This window comes from Salvelinus sp. IW2-2015, linkage group LG27 (assembly GCF_002910315.2).
Source record: "Salvelinus sp. IW2-2015 linkage group LG27, ASM291031v2, whole genome shotgun sequence".
NCBI classification, from domain to species: Eukaryota; Metazoa; Chordata; class Actinopteri; order Salmoniformes; family Salmonidae; genus Salvelinus; species Salvelinus sp. IW2-2015.
Window position 1 is genome coordinate 38532112 of NC_036867.1, and position 15779 is coordinate 38547890.

General features: G+C 42.6%; 1 protein-coding gene across 1 annotated transcript in view; it reads left to right on the forward strand.

The window, feature by feature from the left end:
* The first annotated feature begins 2242 nt into the window (after nt 1–2242).
* LOC111953317 (inositol polyphosphate-4-phosphatase type I A) overlaps nt 2243–15779 on the forward strand; it is a 44754-nt gene continuing 31217 nt past the window's right edge. The window contains 1 exon segment of the mRNA XM_070435573.1: nt 2243–2386. The gene's annotated coding sequence lies outside the window, so the exon portion shown is untranslated.

A 15779-nucleotide genomic window follows, 5' to 3' on the forward strand; every position in this document is an offset into this window, starting at 1 on the left:
ACAGGGTGCACACCACGGCATAGCACAACACCGTMCCCACGTTCTCTAAGAAGGTCTGGGTGGGCAGGAAGTAGCTGTCGTTGAGGACGATGAGGGGCAGCATGTAGAGGAAAAAGACGATGGGGCTGAGGACCGCAGGGGGCTCCTCCTTGAATGAGTGCARGCCAAGAGTGTGCTAAGCTGTCATCAAGGCAAAGGTTGGCTACTTTGAAGAATCTAAACTCTAATATCTATTTTGATTTGTTTATCACTTTTTTGGTTACCACATGATTCCATATGTGTTATTTCATAGTTTTGATGTCTTCACTATTATTCTACAATGTAGAAAATAGTAAAAATAAAGAAAAARCCTTGAATGAGTAGGTTTGTCCAAACTTACAGTACCAGTCAAAAGGTATGTCCATCCAATGGAATGTCAAAATTAAAAAGAAATGGCATCACATAATTATGCACAATAAAGTTGCRGTTCTAACATTATCGCTGACCTATCAAATGTTGATATAACTTTTGTCCATCCAATTTAATGTCAATATGAACAAACAAAAATTGCATGACATAATTATGCACAATAAAGTTGCCTTTCTAACATTATTGCTGCCATGTCTGTCACTCTGTATTAACATATGAAAGACTACAAGGTTATTGAGGAGGTGCTCCCCACCTAAGTTTATTAGCTTTCTAGTGATGTAGGCTAGCTCAGAAAGCACAGGAGCTTGGCTGAATACAAAAACACTAATTCCTTGAGTTCATTTTACTGAAGATGTTTGTACTATTCAAATCATATTGTTTGTCAGGTTTAAAGGAAAATYATTACACCATAATACATTATTGATGTTTCAATGATAAATCACAGAAGGCTTCCAAAAGGGTTCTTCGGCTGTTCCTAGTAGAACCCTTTTTGGTTCCAGGTCAAACCGTTTTGGAAAGCGTACTACATGGAACCCAAAATGGTTCTACCTTGAACCAAAAATGGTTCTTCAAAGGGGGCTTCTATGGGGACAGCCGAAGAGCCCTTTTAGGTTCTAGATCAGTGTTCACCAAGCCTTGTACACCCAATAGTACACATTTTTATTGTAACCCTGGACCAGCACACCTCATTCAACTCAATGAGGGCTTGATGATTAGTTAACAGGTTGAAGCAGGTCAACTAATCATCAAGCCCTCAWTGAGTTGAATGAGGTGTGCTGGTCCAGGGTTACAATAAAAATGTGTACTGTTGGGTGTACTCGAGTACCAGGGTTGGGAAACACTGCTCTAGATAGTACATTTTCTTTTAAGAGAATAGAGACCACACAAATGTGAAAGCTGCGACTGCAAATTGTGGCCACATGATGGTAGTACAGCTTAATCTAACTGTGAACTGAAGAAGAAGAACGCATACTTAATCAGAAAGGCCCGAGGGGGTGTGATATATGTCCAATATACCACAGCTAAGGGCTGTTCTTACGCACGACGCAACGTGGAGTATACTGGTATATTGGCCATATATCACAAACCCCGAGGTTCCTTATTGCTATTATAAACTATTTAGCAATGAAATTAGGGAAGTGAAAATACATGTTTTGTCACACCGTGATATACCAAGGCTTTCAGCCAATCAGCATTCAGGGCTCAAACCACCCAGCTTGTAATAGTAATAACCAGTGATATGCTCAGATAATGACATATGATAACATTTTAAATTACTATAATAATGACTGTCTATGCAGGGCAGGAACATAATGCTGGACCATGCCTTACTGGAGCCAAGATGTTGCAAAGATAGTCTTAAAACAAGGATTTAGCCTTCCTACAGGATTTAGCCAGGATTCATCACAGGCCTGACTGAGCTACTGTACAGCATCCCTCAATCACAAGAGAGTGACACCATTTTTATTTGAGACAGATAACTTTTATAATAATAATGATAATTCTAATAATAATGTATGCCATTTAACGMACGCTTTTATCCATGTAAGTGTATTTGTATCAGTTCAATCATAGCATAGACTCATATCTTGATTATATTCTGTAGCCTGATTTTCCCAATGTCATTGACTTCTGTTTTGAATCTAAATATAGTTCTTCATCATGCCTTTTATTGGTCATTCCAAAATCTAATTCGATTTTTCCCAGGACACTGTACAAAGATGTAGCCTATCATGATTTACTGAAAATAGATTTGTCTTCAATAAAGTTGTGTCCTTCTGAATGTGCCTCAGACTCAAGTAGGGGGAGGTTCCTTTGATGAAGTTGCAACGTCACATGATACAATGTAGCAGAGAGGCGAGGCGAGATCACACTGCGGAGTTAACAGACAGGCTGGAAACAAATGGAACAAGCGAGCGTCAACACCAACGGCTGTCTCTTTCCCACCAAATGAATTGTCATCAAACGTCGTAGAAAGGTTTGTGTCTTCATCTTGAAATGCAGTTATCTGGTTAGTTATAGAGGCAGGAAAAATCGCCATGAAGGTTAGCATAATAGCTAATTTGCTCATTAATTCTTTACACCTCCTTGCAAAAAAGCTTCAACTTCAAAGTTGTAGTCTTCTCTGTATAGTCAGTTATCACCCATATGCTTTTTATTTATTGTGGTCTAAAGCTAGTTATTGCCTGTGATACGTTTAGGTATGAACACCACCTGCAATTTAGGCTAGTCSTCTTATTTTCACGCAATGTTTTCATATGGGAAGAGAGGAGCGAGCAGAGGATGCGCACTGCATCCAATGACCAAGACATACGGGTCTTTTAATGTCGATGGACATTGTATTCTTTCCTAGGCATCCTATGTATTATTTTTTATGARTGTATCTGCAGTCAGGCTGTGAAGTTATATCCGTAGCCCACTGAGTGCCTGTCTCATTGTTCATCCACTTAAACACTCTTGGTCCATGATAAACCATATTCTAGTATTTTATTAAATAATCTATTACCATGAAATTCTCTCAGCTAACATTCATTATCAACATGACGGGTTCTTGGCGTTGCCAGAGAACAGTTGCCACAGTCTATGACGACTGTGTTTTGTGTTGGCTGATCTTGAATGGTGGAGTTAAGGGGGTTCTAGTTACTGAAAGTGGAAGTGGTGGGTTATATAAGCCTGTTGGCAGAGTGGTGGTGCGGTTGACAGCCCTTTCCTACGAGCCTCAGTTCGTTCCACATGGCTAAAATGAAAACAAACGGTGCCATGTGTCAGCTATACAGATGGGTGCATTATTGAACACTCTCTCAGCATCATCATCACCACCTCCTCCTGTGCAGTCTTCTACCAACGCTTTAACTGTAACTCTGTTTTCTTGTAAGATCACTATTGAATTTATTTTATACATTTATGTGTGTGTTATCAGTATCAACACAGCCACTGTAATTGTATTGTAAATCATCCCGTTGTGACACAGGCTGAAGTGGACAGTGAGCGTCCAGAAGAGTTCGTTATGAACCGGTGAAACCTCATCAATGTGATTTATCACCATTCATCCTCAGTAGTGTTATCTCTGACCTGGAACTGAGAGTGTAAATTGTGTATATGCATGGCTCCCTTGTAAAAGAGACCTTGGTCTCAATGGGACTCAGCAACAGGCCTACCTACATAGGCTCCTATCACACAGCTTGTTGAAATCCCTGAGAATACCAGGAGGCTGGTGGCACCTTAATTGGGGAGGATGGGCTCATAGTAATGGCTTGAACATGATCAATGGAAGGGTATCAAATTCATCAAACGCATGGTTGCCATGTGTTTGATACCAGTCCATTTACTCCATTCCAGCCATTATTATGAGCCGTCCTCCCCTCAATACCAGTCCATTTACTCCATTCCAGCCATTATTATGAGCCGTCCTCCCCTCAATACCAGTCCATTTACTCCATTCCAGCCATTATTATGAGCCGTCCTCCCCTCAGTAGCCTCCTGTGCTGAGAACCCAGTGTCTCTGTCCCATCACATCACTCAACTGTTTGTCTACGTTCAAATTGGCACCGTATACCCTAGTATATTTTGCACAACTCTTGACCAGAGCCCATAGTACACTATATAGGGAATAGGGTGCATTTCAGTTCACTAGGGAATAGGTTGTCGTTTCGGACACAGCCTTTGTACTGCTGGATTAGCTCTGTCTCACATGGACCAAAGTGGAGATAATGTGTTAGTGGTGATATGATAAGAACAACTGATGAACAAGAACAWGWSAAAYATGACATCAGTTTGAGAGGCATACTTCAGTGCATGGCCAGAGGTGACAGCCCTTAGCTGCCTTTGCTGTGTGCTAGTTTGCGTACATAATCACATTAGCATMATTTACTAATAATTCATTCAWCTTTTGTAGTGCTATTTATTCCATAACGATTCTCAAAGAGCTTTAAAGAAAGAAAAAAAAGACACCAGTCATGAGATGGACAGTCATTAGAGGGTTGGGAAAGTCCATGGCTTGAGTGGTTATCTGAATTGATGATCACTATCTGATTTGTAGTGAAGACTAGAGTGGAGTGAGGTCGTAAAGGCAGACTCAGTCAGTGGTTTCCTGGTAGGAGCCATCAGAGCCAAGGTCAAGGGGAGGTGACATGCTTATTGATTGAGAGGAAGCTTACGAATTACGACCAGGCCTCTGGAATGACCAGGAACCGTTTGTGAGACTACTCCCAGTTGGCTTGACTAGGCTATTGCGCACATGATTCTACAGTGATTTGTAAACAACTACAGTACTACATTGTACTAAGTTGGGCACTGTAGTTTTGCGATTCACTATAGTAGCTAGCTACCTCTCGCACGCGCATACAGACCCTGAGACCACTGTGTATGTACTGAATGTAACTATGTATGGGGGTGTGCTGTGACTCAGCGATGGGATTTTTCTCCCACTGGGCTCAGAGGGCAACCAGGAGCCTGTTGATTCATCCCACACTCTCTCTCTCTCAACAAACAACACTCACTGTGTAAACAAGCTCAGAGAAGACACTTAAGATTCATATCAGTATTAAACACAGTGAATCTGACACACACACAGCCAGTTGAATGCTCTGCCTACTCTGTTGCTCTTATAAGCCAATAATAGCTTCCCACATAAACACACGCTCAATCCTGCAACACACTACACTCAACTCCTCTGCACTCTCATGTCGTCATACACTCTTCTCCAACACACACACACACACACACACACACACACACACACATTGACACACTTTATATGGTTGCTATCTTACTAATTACTCTGCTATAATAATCATGTATTTTTTTTCTCCGGAGCCTTTGTCATAAAAGTCTGCTAGTAAAACTCTCCTTTCTCTTTCATTAATTTACTTATGAGCGACATTGTAAATCCTGCTACTTGGTGGATAGCCGGTGCCTCAGACAGCAATAGCTACTCTGCCTCGCTGCATTGCCTTGCCTGTCTATGCTGTTTTACACTGACATCCATTAGACCTGAACCAAAGTTGTTGTTTTGGGGATCTGCGCTGACGGGTCTMTAGTCAAGTAGTGGCGGGTGCTATCCCGAGTCCACTGTCTCTGGCTGTGTCTCAAATGACACCCTGTACCCTAAGATGCACTACTAGTGCACTACTTTTGACCAGTGTCCATAATGCTCTGGTCAAAAGTAGTGCACTTTATAGGGAATAGGGTGTCATTTGGGACATAAACCTCTGCATTTCCCTCTTATGCAACAGACTGAATTATTGATGATGGCAMGCTAAATGGAGACCATAAATCCACATGTGCAGAAAAGTGAAACCTGCCGTTGGTCAGTCGGTCTGGCCCTATACTAAACAATACTAAGGATAGGACCCKTGGAGAGAGGGAGAGCGTGACTGCAAACGTGACAGTGCAGGGAGCAGGGAAATATTCTCCAGCCACCACAGTTGAATATTTATTGGTCTGGGAATCAACATGTGACAGGCCTACAGCATACAGCTCTTTCACAGTTTCTTCCCGGAAGTTTCCCAAATCACTGAGGAGGTTCTGGAGCAGGGTTTAGGATGGGAACAGTGACACCTCTCCCCTTCATTCCCTTCCTCGTCTGGACAAAGCCCGTCTGGGTCCTGTCAGCCCAGTTTGTCACGAGGCATCCACAGTCCCATCTCTCCCTGTCCCACTCTGTCCCTTCCTGTCCCTCTCCCTGTGTATTTCTGCTGGTGAACAGTGTCAGCCAGAGAGAAAACAGGACCTTATCAGTCTGCTTCTCTTAGCTACTGCAGGAGTAAGGAGGGAGAGAAATAGAGAGGGACAGGTGGGGAGAGGGAGGGCGAAGGAGGCAGAAAGTACGAGAGCAAGCGAGGAAGGGATGAAGAAAGTGGGAGGGAGAGAGATGGGGGAGAGTGTAAGCAGTGATGATGACGCTGCTGCTGCGTGTGGGTTTGTTTACATGCTGCTCTGCTGTGAGGAGACCGCATCCACCGCCGGGCCCTTCACTCGCTACGCAGACTGTCATCTTACCCTATAGACGAGGAACCAAGCTCAGCTGTTAGGAGCAGAGATGTACTAGTCTGTCTGTACAGCTGTAGCAGGCAGCCGGATATGGATTAGCCCTTCTACAGGCCTGCACTGTGCTGTGTCACTCGCCACCATGCTGCTTRATTTACTAGCTGCTATGCTAATGCTACTATCTACAGGCTGCCTGTAGCATTCACTGGATAAAGGTAGGGAGTTTTGAGGAGATTTTAAATATAGTCTATGTATTGTATCTGATTTATGTGCTGACTGGACTGTAGCCATTTTGCAAAGATTACTACTTAGCATCCCTTATGCTCTGTCTGTAGAATTAGGCACTACTCTAACCCCCTATGGTGGTTTTGGCTGGGGTGATGCYCTCAGATGGYCCYTTGACAGGGKATAAATAATACCCAGAGTCCTCTGCATGCTGTTCTAAACGGCCGCCTTCGTTGGCCATAATGAGTGAGTCCTCTTCAGACTGCCTATGAAGGAGGAATCTTATGGCAGAAACATGCATTTGTCATAGTGTGGGTTTATCTATTGATTAAATAGGAAAACAGCTCCTTGCTGCTCTGTGGCAATGTTTATCTAGTCTTTGTTGCAGTGTTCAGTGTTTGTCTGTTAACTCCCACTGGTGAGAATATAGGCCTAGCTTCTCGGCTACGRCAACATTGGGTTGAATRGGATGGGTTAGCGCTGAACAGTAACAAAAGCCTACACTCACTGGGTCCCCACGACCAGGCTTGAAGAACACTGGTCAATGCCAACATTCAATAACGTGACTAATGCCAGTGATCTGAAGACYTTTTTAGACTGTCAGTTAAATTGGYYATGTGTTTCTTRCTTAAAGTAGACTCAGCGGCGAAATGACGTTGCCACAAGCAGAACCGGAGATATTGAGATGAGTGAGATGTAACACTTCGCTGTCACACACTGTATCTTCGAATGTGCACGAGTTTGCTTCACGCTGTGAACAGTGTGGTAGCCAGGGGTCCCAAAACAGTGGAGAAGTTGAGCCTCGCACTTCAACGCTCTAAGTTTTAGCAGAAATGTACCCACTATGCTGTACACTTTCTGCATATACAGTTGCAAGAAAAAGTATGTGAACCCTGTGCAATTACCTGGATTTCTGCATAAATTTGTCAAACTGAGATCTAATCTTCCTCTGTCACAACAATAGACAAACTGTGCTTAAATTAATAACACACAAATTATTGTATTTCTCGTCTATATTGAGACATAATTTAAACATCCACTGTGTAGGTTGGGGAAAGTATGTGAACCCCTAGGCTTAATGACTTCTCCAAAAGATAATTGGAGTCAGGAGTCAGCTAACTTGGAATCCAATCAATGAGACAAGATTGGAGATGTTGGTTAGAGCTGCCCTGCAATATAAAAGAAACTCACATAATGTGAGTTTGCTACTCACATGAAGCATTGCCTGACGTGAACCAATTGTTGACTTGCGTAAAGCTGGAAAGGGTTACAAAAGTATCTCTAAAAGCCTTGATGTTCATCAGTCCACAGTAAGACAAATTGTCTATAAATGGAGAAAGTTCAGCACTGTTGCTAGTCTCCCTAGAAGTGGCCGTCCTGCAAAGATGACCGCAAGAGCACAGCGCAGAATGCTCAATGAGGTTAAGAAGAATCCTAATGTCAACTAAAAACGTACAGAAATCTCTGGAACATGCTAACATCTCTATTGACGAGTCTACAATAGGTAAAACACTAAACAAGAARGGTGTTCATGGGAGGACACCACGGAAGAAGCCACTGCTGTCCAAAAATACATTGCTGCATGTCTGAAGTCCGCAAAATAGCACCTGGATGTTCCACAGCTATTCTGTGGATAGATTAAACTGAAGTTGAGTTGTTTGGAAGGAACACGCAACACCATGTGTGTAGAAAAAAGGCACAGTACACCAACATCAAAACCTCATCCCAACTGTAAAGTATGGTGGCGGGAGCATTATGGTTTGGGCTGCTTTTCTGCCTCAGGGCCTGGACAGCTTGCTATCATCGACGGGAAAATGAATTCCCAGCAGTAGAATGTAAGGCTGTCTGCCAATTAAAGCTCAACAGAAGTTGGGAGATGCAGCAGGACAACGAAGTAAATCAACAACAGAATGGCTTGAACGGAAGAAAATACGCCTTCTGGAGTGGCCCAGTCAGAGTCCTGACCTCAACCCAATTGAGATGCTGTGGCATGACCTTGAGTTGTTCACACCAGACATCCCAAGAATATTGCTGAACTGAAACAATTTTGTAAAGAGGAATGGTCCAAAATTCCTCCTGACCGTCGTGCAGGTCTGATCTGCAACTACAGAAAACGTTTGGTTATTGCTGCTAAAGGAGGATCAACCAGTTATTAAATCCTAGATACTCCTACATACTTTTCCCACCCTGCACTGTAAATGTTTACATGGTGTGTTCAATAAAGACATAAAAATGTATAATTGTTTGTTATTAGATTAAGCAGACTGTTTGTCTATTGTTGTGACTTAGATGGAAGYTCAGATCAAATTTTATGACCAATTTATGCAGAAATCCAGGTAATTCCAAAAGGTTCACGTACTTTTTCTTGACATTTTGTTACGTTGCAGCCTTATTCTAAAATGGATTAAACGTTTTTTTTGTACTGGGCTCTGTAGCGCCATACGAACAATCAGATGCCGAGCAGTTGCCATACCAGGCYGTGATGCAACCGGTCAGGATGATTTCGATGGTGCAGCTGTAGAACTTTGAGGATCTGGGGACCCATGCCAAATAGGGGAAAAGGTGTTGTCGTGACCTCTTCACAACTGTCTTGGTGTGTTTGGACCATAATAACTTGGGAATAGGGTGAAACTCTCGACCCACTCCACTTCAGCCCCGTTGATGTTAATGGGGCCTGTTCGGCCCGCCTTTTCCTGTAGTCCACGATCAGCTCCACTGTTCTTGGGGCCCTTAAATGCTGCAGACATTTTTTGGTACCCTTCCCCAGATCTGTGCCTGGACACAATCCTGTCTCGGAGCTCTACGGATAATTCCTTTCGACCTGGTTTGGTTTTTGCTCTGACCTGCACTGTCAACTGTGGGACCTTTTTTTATATAGACAGATGTGTCTTTCCAAATCATGTCCAATCAATTGAATTTACTGCAGGTGGACTCCAAGTTGTAGAAACATCTCAAGGATGATAAATGGAAACAGGATGCACCAGAACTCAATTTCGAGTCTCATAGCAAAGGGTCTGAATACTTATGTAAATAAGGTTGTTTTTTTTATTCGAAAAACCTGTTTTGACTTTGTCATTATAGGGTATTGCGTGTAGATTGAGGGGGAACATTTTTAGAATAAGGCTATAACGTAACAATGTGGAAAAAGTCGAGGTCCTGAATACTTTCCGAATGCACTGTAACATTCACTGAGCTCCCATCCGTATAGAATAACGGTTATTCTTGTGTTTCAGTTTGTAAAAGTTTGTCACGTCCAGCTCACCACATTGAGTTAGGCATTTTAGGATAAAATCAAAAGAGACAGACGTTTAATCATAATAGTTCAGAGCATTTCCATAGTAATGTAATGTAAAAAAAAATGTATACCAAACAAAAACAATTGATTTCAACATTTAACAAARGTTAGAATTGTATGCACAAAGACTACTTTTTAACAATTTAACACAGAAGATTTTACAACACATTTACAGGATGAACTGTGCAGGTACAAAACTTGGTAACAGAATAAAACTGAGGGAGATTTTACCCTAATTATGTTACCAAACCTTGCATCTGCTGTTTTTAAATCATTTTATTCATTTATTTACTGTGTAAATTGTTCAAAGTAGTCATTGTGCATAGATTTGTATGGCTTGTTAAACTTTGAAGTCAATGTTTTTTGTTTGGCATACATTTTTTAAGTTAAAAATTGGGGTCCCTACCTGGCCTGCGCCCAAATGTAGGCATATAAATGTGTCCATTTGCGGATCTGATTGGCTTAATGCACCACAACTAATGAACTGTGGAGCTTCTCAGAGTAATGTTTATTTCACCTCAAACAGAAAGCAAACAAAGTCTGTTTTTACATCCATTGAGAATTACAATCGTTCCTCAATGTATTTGAAAAATCTTTTCCGTCTCTCCCTTTCGGTAACCGCTCAGCGTGAAAGGGAAAAATGTCATGTTCTGATCCAGTGGAAACTTCATGAAATAGACCTCCTGATTACTTCTTATCAGTGCGTGACTTGGACTGAAATACGTTTAGTAACTCATTTTGGGTTCTGGTACTGTTCATATTTAGGTGCAGGAGCTCCARAATACTTTTGAGCTAATATTCTGTAAGAGGAACAGGAGCTCAAGCAGTAGACCATTTGAGGTGCCGGTACTCAGCTTCGGTGAGCTTTTGCCCAAGTCCTGCTTCTTATCCCTTGCACAAGTAGCCTACAGTTGTGTCTGTCCCGAGCTCACTGGTTGGGGAAACTCTGACAGCCCAGAATATTACATACAATGTTGCTAGCAGCGCAAGCTTTGGGCCAGACTCAAGTTAATAGTTGATACAATGTTTCAAGTTCATTGCAGACGTTGTAGCCAATGTGATTTATAGGATATTTATTTTTATCAGGATATTTTCTACCTGCAGGCTGCAATGTTTTTATTTGTTGGCTTAATGTAGGCTTTTTTTACGTAGTTGGCAATGGCAGTAACTTTTTAGGCGTTTCATTTAGATTTGAATAGAATTTTGATTAATCACATGACAATGATTTTGAGATATGAAGACGTTATTCAATTGGTTGAAAGAAAAGACGACTTTCGGTCGACAATATATATTTTTTCCTCCCGGGGACAGCCTTAAAACACACCGTGACAAAAAAACACACACACACACTCCTATTGTGTGTGTGGAGAGGGTGGTCCGGCGGCTCCAGTCCATTGATCAGTGTGTCTGACTGATGATGCAGGGACCATCTGGACTGAGATATGCAGGACTGCTTCTGAAATAGAAGGAAGCACACACAGCACTGCCTCAGTAGAGCTTCAAACTAACACACACACACACACACACACACACACACACACACACACACACGTGCACACTGGCAGACACACACATACTTTCAAAAAGTGAGTTCTCACTTTGAAGAGTGGTGTGTGGGGCCAGGCCATGGCAGAGATAGAATATCAGATGTGAAGGTTAAATTGTGAAAATGTCTCCTTTTCTGGTTGCCATCATGTGTTGTTGCATGCCTCACTACCTCTGACTGTGACTTGGCAGTCCTGTAGCCTCGGTCACTGTCAAACTCAATGCACAGATACAGATCATAGCTACTCTGCTGTACTACTGGCACTATGGATTCACAGCGGTTGGCTTAAGGGGAAAGATTGGGGACAATTATAGCTGTTGGAATAGTAATTCAGTCACTTGGCTACTATTGTGTATAGTTTTTACTGAACACTTGTTTCCACTTTCAGAGGGAAGGGGAAGCATACTGAATCCTCATTCTGCTGACATGTTACTCTGCCTGCTCTGGTCGATCCAGTCTCCGGTCAGATCCAGTCTCTGACTGGACCAGTTGGCTTCCCCTCCCTCTGGGAAAGGAAAGGGTATACCTAGTCAGCTGAATGCATTCAACCCAAATGTTCATTCCGCATTTAATCCAACCTCTGACTCAGAGACGTCCGGGGGGGGGGGTTGCCTTAATCGAGTTGCCCGGGAGCAGTTGTTGTTTAACTGCCTTGCTCGAGGGCAGAACAGAAAATGTTTCCACTTTGCCAGCTCAGGGACTCGAACCAGCAACCTTTCAGTTACTGGCCCAACGCTCTTAACCACAAGGCTACCTGCCACTCTGTGCCTTCACCACTGACAGTAAGTACACCTGCACAACATTCAGGCACTTTGTTATGTGTATATGAGGATGCTGTTGATGTGGCATCCTAACATTTACATTTACATTTAAGTCATTTAGCAGACGCTCTTATCCAGAGCGATAACATGACCCTGAGAGAAGCCTGGTGACTTGAGAGCGAGAGAAATGGAAAGGGGGGGGGGCGGGCGGCGGGCAAGTACACCCTGAGCTGTTGAACAGTCCCCTCACGTCAGTCCCTCCCTCTCCCTGACATGAACAAGGCCTTGATTTGTAAGTAAGGCAGACAGAGCCTACTGTAGGAACTAGGCAGCTAGTCTGGAGGGCTACTCTCACTACTGTAGGAACTAGGCAGCCAGTTTAGTCTGGAGTAGAGGTCGACCGATCATGATTTTTCACCTCCGATACCGATTCTTGGAGAACCAAAAAAAGATTAATCGGACAACCGTTTGAGCAGACACATGCACATTTGTGGCCTGCTGGAGGTCATTTTGCAGGGCTCTGGCAGTGCTCCTCTTGCACAAAGGCGGTCCTGCTGCTGGGTTGTTGCCCTCCTATGGCTCCTCCACGTCTCCTGATGTACTGGCCTGTCTCCTGGTAGCGCCTCCATGCTCTGGACACTACGCTGACAGACACAGCAAACCTTCTTGCCACAGCTCGCATTGATGTGCCATCCTGGATGAGCTGCACTACCTGAGCCACTTGTATGGGTTGTAGACTCCGTCTCATGCTACCACTAGAGTGAAAGCACCGCCAGCATTCAAAAGTGACCAAAACATCAAGCGCATAGGAATCCCCCGGCATAGGAACTGAGAAGTGGTCTGTGGTCACCACCTGCAGAACCACTCCTTTATTGGGGGTGTCTTGCTAATTGCCTATAATTTCCACCTTTTGTCTATTCCATTTGCACCACAACATGTGAAATTTATTGTCAATCAGTGTTGCTTCCTAAGTGGACAGTTTGATTTCACAGAAGTGTGATTGACTTGGAGTTACATTGTGTTGTTTAAGTGTTCCCTTTATTTTTTTGAGCAGTGTATATTTGTAATAATGACCATTACAACTACTGAATGAACACTTATTTTCACTTAATATAATACATAAAACCAATTTAGTCTCAAATAAATAATAAAGTGTTCAATTTGGTTTAAATAATGCAAAAACAGTGTTGGAGAAGAAAGTAAAAGTGCAATATGTGCCATGTAAAAAAGCTAACGTTTAAGTTCCTTGCTCAGAACATGAGAATATATGAAAGCTGGTGGTTCCTTTTAACATGAGTCTCAATATTCCCAGGTAAGACGTTTTAGGTTGTAGTTATTATAGAACTATTTCTCTCAATACCATTTGTTTTCCATGTACCTTTGACTATTGGATGTTCTTATAGGTACTATAGTATTGCCAGCCTAATCTCGTGAGTTCATAGACTTGAAGTCATAAACAGCTCAATGCTTGAAGCACAGCGAAGAGCTGCTGGCAAATGCAGGAAAGTGCTGTTTGAATGAATGCTTACGAGCCTGCTGCTGCCTACCACCACTCAGACTGCTCTATCAAATCAGACTTAATTATAATATAATAAACACACAGAAATATGAGCCTTAGTTTCCGGATTTGACCACGTTAATGACCTATCATTTCTGTTTCAGTGAAATATAGAACCGTTCCGTATTTTATCTAACGGGTGGCATCCCTAAGTCTAAATATTGCTGTTACATTGCACAACCTTCAATGTTATGTCATAATTATGTACAATTCTGGCAAATTTAATTACGGTCTTTGTTAGGAAGAAATGGTCTTCACACAGTTCGCAACGAGCCAGGCGGSCCAAACTGCTGCATATACCCTGACTCTGCTTGCACAGAACGCAAGAGAAGTGACACAAGTTCCCTAGTTTAAAAGAAATTCATGTTAGCAGGCAATATTAACTAAATATGCAGGTTTAAAAATATATACTTGTGTATTGATTTTAAGAAAGGCATTGATGTTTATGGTTAGGTACACTGGTGCAACGACAGTGCTTTTTTTCGTGAATGCGCTTGTTAAATCATCACCCATTTGTTGAAGTAGGCAGTGATTCGATGATAAATTAACAGGCACCACATCAATTATATTCAACGCAGGACAAGCTAGTTAACCTAGTAATATCATCAACCATGTGTAGTTAACTAGTGATTATGTTAAGATTGTTTTTTCATAAGATAAGTTTAATGCTAGCTAGCAACTTACCTTGGCTCCTTGCTGCACTCGCGTAACAGGTAGTCAGCCTGCCACACAGTCTCCTCGTGGAGTGCAATGTAATCGGCCATAATCAGCGTCCAAAAATGCCGATTACCGATTTGTTATGAAAACTTGAAATCGGCCCTAATTAATRGCCCATTCCGATTAATCGGTCGACCTCTAGTCTGGAGGGCAACACTAACTACTATAGGAACTAGGTAGCCAGTCTAGTCAGGAGGGCAGCTCTAACTACTCTACATCATACAAATGGTGAAGGTGAAGAATATGTAAGACTTTTTGCACCTACAAATTCATCTGGATATTTATTCAGGAAATGAAAATGGCAGGGAAGTCTAAGATTTTGGAGATATTATTTTGATAGAGATTGACTATTAAATTCTATGATGAATCCAGTGCTATTTGACCCTGATACAGGGCTTACTCACAGCACCTCATTTAGACAGATAAAATAAGCACTGTTGGTGTCCAAAAGAGATTTTTTTATTTTTTATGAATGTACTCTGTTTGCTCTCCAGCAGTGTTTACCTTCTCCATAGTCAGTGACACAGATACTGGTGTGGTGCAGAGTTGAAGTCTGTTTAGACAAGGCTGGGGCTATAAAAATAACTAATGTGGGCTGGGAGTGCAGGAGGACGACAGTAAGATGGAAACTAGTGACATGGAGGGAGAGKCGTTATCCTGTCTTCTGTATATGTGTGTTTGATAAGGCAGAGATGGGAAGTCAAGATCTGAGGAAACTGAGACCGTATGTTTTTAGCTCGTCGTCGTTTGTGTGCGTGCGTGATGCCTGGCCTAGACAGTCAGCACCTTGGCAGTCAGTCAACACAGAAACAGTTTTTTGCCTTTTAAGGGCAACAGGACCGAGCTCTRCTCCACACTGCCCTTCTTAGGCTTGGAGACCGAGACTGAGAGCAGAGAAACRCTTGATACAAACATGTCCTCATTTCCAGGTGTGGTTGGACAAGACCCCTCTGTGTGATAGTGTCAATCACACTCAGAGGAGCTCCGGAGGGAGGGTCCTGAAACCAGCACAGAGTGGGAAGAAACACGGAGCCTTGAGGTGCTTTCACAACCAAGGCAAGCTGAGATTTTTAGATTCAAGACAAATTAAAGAATGATCTTGTCGCTTGGCTGGTAATCCTGATGGAGTCACTGAGTCACACGGCTGAATTAGACTCATTAACGGTGGCAGGAGGTGTAGTCTGCTGGGAAGGAGAGGGAGAAACAGGGAGAGAAAGGAGAAATCTTATTTCAGGCAGTACCGTGGACGCTCACAGGGTCCTCAATGTCACAAATGCGCTC